The following is a 3202-nucleotide window of genomic DNA, read 5'->3' as shown; positions in this document are numbered from 1 at the left end:
CATATAAGCCAAAATGAAGATCAATAGGTTTTCAACTTAGTAATGTGCCAGAACTTCAAATTTTTCAATCTGATTTGCTAGAAGAAGATCTTTATGCAAATCAATGATGTGATGTGGCATAGTTTTCATTTGCAAATGGGAGTTGGAAGGATTTTATTTTTGCTTCACTTCATGTGAAGGGGGTTGCAAAATACATTCACAGCAAATGCAAATCAGATTGTGCCTTCCCTCCCTCACATGCCTTTTTATCCTCTTTTCTATGTGTGATGGCTGGGAGGGCAATTTAAGACTCCCAAACAAAAGCAAATCAGACAAATGCAATGTGCAACAAGCAAGACTCTGACCATCCCAGCATCTCCCCCACATAGCAATTGAAAGCAACAAAAATTAAAAACCATCAAGGAAATACCAAAGTTTGAATTTGTTTCCTCCTGTGCATGGCCCTGTGTGAAGTTGTAGAGATATCAACCAAATACATTGGCAGCTCCTCCTTGTTTATGGCACGTGGTAGTTGGAGAAGGGTATTTGAAATGCAACTTATAACAGCAACAACAAACTCCACAACAATTGCTACAGTCTCTCGTCCCTCACGTGGCTGTTTGGAGGCCATGTTAAAACAGAACCAAATGCATTGGCAGTGGTAAATCCAATGCTTAATCTCCTGCGTGGTGTATGGAGTATGGTGCAAAGCAATGTAAAGAGGCAATAAAACCCCATGTTAAACAAATAGCAAATGAAATTAGCCATTGCTTTCCCCTGCGCAGAATGGTGGGTGTTTGGAGAATTTAAAAAAGTCTCCAGCAAATGCAAAGTGCAGGATGTGAATCCCTTGTGCTACAGGCTGCAAAAACTCCCAAGCAAACAACATTACCAGATGTAAATGCCAGCATCTCTTATCTGTCCTGCATGGAAGTGTCTGGGTAAAGAGGGCACAGTATGAAACTTTTCAAACAAATCCTATTGGCAGGCATTAAAGCTAAATATTCTCCTATGTAGAAAGTGGTAAGGGCAGCATTTAGTCTTCAGCAAACGCAAAGGCAACCATGAAAAGACTCAGAAAAAACATTCAAAAAATGCATTCCAAGGAAGATGCATATATCCCACATTGGCTGGGAAGTGGTTCCTTTTTGTATTTAAATGCAAAACCTTACTAATGTATAATGTCTAAGCCATAAAGGCTTTTAATGGATAGTGCTTGATGGCACCCAAGGTGGGCCCACGTGGGAGCACAGATCCTGAGGTGACGGAGGAGGTGATTGGACGGTGATCAAGTGGACCCAACGCAGGCATGCTTATCGAGGCAGACAGGCGAAATTTTGTAGAGAAAGGTTGAGTTAATCAGTGAGCATGTCCGAGGAGATCAACGGTGTTCGCTATTTCGCGAAGGGAAGATGCGCGAAGTTTAAACCCCGCGAAGTTGCGAAAGCCAGGTGGCTGGTACAGTCAGATGTCCAGCAAGCGGGTCCCAATGAGGTGGCAGTGACGTGGCACACGGTTGGTGCACAGGTGGTAGTCCAGTGGTGATGACGTGGTGCTGAGGTGGTGTACACGTGGCGGCTAAGTGGCGGTGATGAGGTGTCATCCCAGGGGGCGACCAGTCAACCCCATCAACCAATCAGAGGCCGCCACGTGGCAAAGCGTCAGAGCACATATGGAGGCAAAAATTTAAAATTAAAATTGTTTATTATATAGTTTAGACTATATTAATAAATGAAAAATTTAAATGTTTGAGCACATTGGGGAATTAATTCGCCCAGGACTCAATTTTTGGCCAAGGTATAAAGTGTTATATATTTTTGGAAAGCTCTCGGAGTGAGGAATATGACTATGAGGTTAATTTTGGAAAATGTTAGATATTTTGGATGCAGTTTCCACGGGAATGAAATTCAGTTAGAGAGGAGACACTTGGCAATTTCAATTGCAGACCTAATTTTTCCCTCATCTTCATAGTTCCAATTTCTTCTCATTTGTGAGGATCTCAAGAATATTGTAAGAAACCTCTGGCAAAATATATTTGGGGGCCCCTTTTTCTAGATCTGAGGGATTACTCTGAGTTAGATGTAGAATTTGATGATGGATATCATATACAGACCAAATCATTTTGAGCTCACATTTCTATTGTCTTCTTGCTTGCATTTATTGCTTTACTGTGTTCTTCTAAATAATCAAGGGTTATTTGATTGGATGGGGATTGCATGGCAATCTTGAAGAGGTATTCTAGGTTGTTCTCTCAAGGGGAGGAATTAAATATACGTAGAACCCCTTTGTTAGTGAATCAGTAGTGTTTTCTACTTGAATTTGATGAACAGGTTTAGCATAAAGGAAAAACTTACATATATGTCAGGCATATATTAAGTTAATGAAGTTGAAGTGATGGAATGTATTGAAATGTCCAAATTCAGAATTCTTGTATAGCTTAGGTGACTCTGAAGCCTAGGATAAGGCACTGGTATAGTTTTTCTAGGTTCCATAACCTTCTTGGTGATCAATATTGAATATAAATGCATATTCTTTTCAAATGTTTTCAAGTATTTGCAAAGGTGATGAGGTCCATAGGTTTTTATGCATTGGTTGAATGTGGATCTTTGTTTGAAAGTGTGAATTTATTCACAAAAGGTATACCCACCTGAACTTCAGACAAGTTCAAAGTGTAGAAGGTTCTCAAACCTTGTTTTATGTTGTTCTTGAGTTCTATTTACCTGACCTCTTCATATGCAGACAAAGTTATTCAGTTTCTTACAAGAGGGTAAGAGGGAAATCAGAATTTGCGACCAACAAAAATGGCGACTTTGCTGGGGAGTAAATGACCTGTCAGGAGCCTTTGGTTAAGAAAGACTTAATTCATATAAGGTTGAGATTATCCCATCCGAGTCACCACAACAAAAATGGCGACTCTGATGGGGAAATGAGAATGGAAATTGCCAAAATTCATCTAGTTAGTCTGTCCATTGTGTATGCACAGAGTGTGAAAGTGAATTTATGAGTTAGAAAATGCTCCTTGTTCTAGATCTGCATAATCATATGTGTATCATGTCATAGTTTATGAAGGAGTAATAGTAAATTGTATTTGTTCAAAGTTGTAAGAAGCTCTTGTAGCTGTGTGTGAATTTTTCCCCAATTCCTTGTTGGGTGGCGACTCTGTGGTTCATACCAGTATTAAACAGCCTGGAAGAGTGTTTATTGCAGCGAGATTGAAAGAGTA

This window comes from Cryptomeria japonica, chromosome 3 (genome assembly GCF_030272615.1).
Source record: "Cryptomeria japonica chromosome 3, Sugi_1.0, whole genome shotgun sequence".
In the NCBI taxonomy this organism is placed as follows: domain Eukaryota; kingdom Viridiplantae; phylum Streptophyta; class Pinopsida; order Cupressales; family Cupressaceae; genus Cryptomeria; species Cryptomeria japonica.
Note: the sequence above shows the minus strand (reverse complement) of the source record.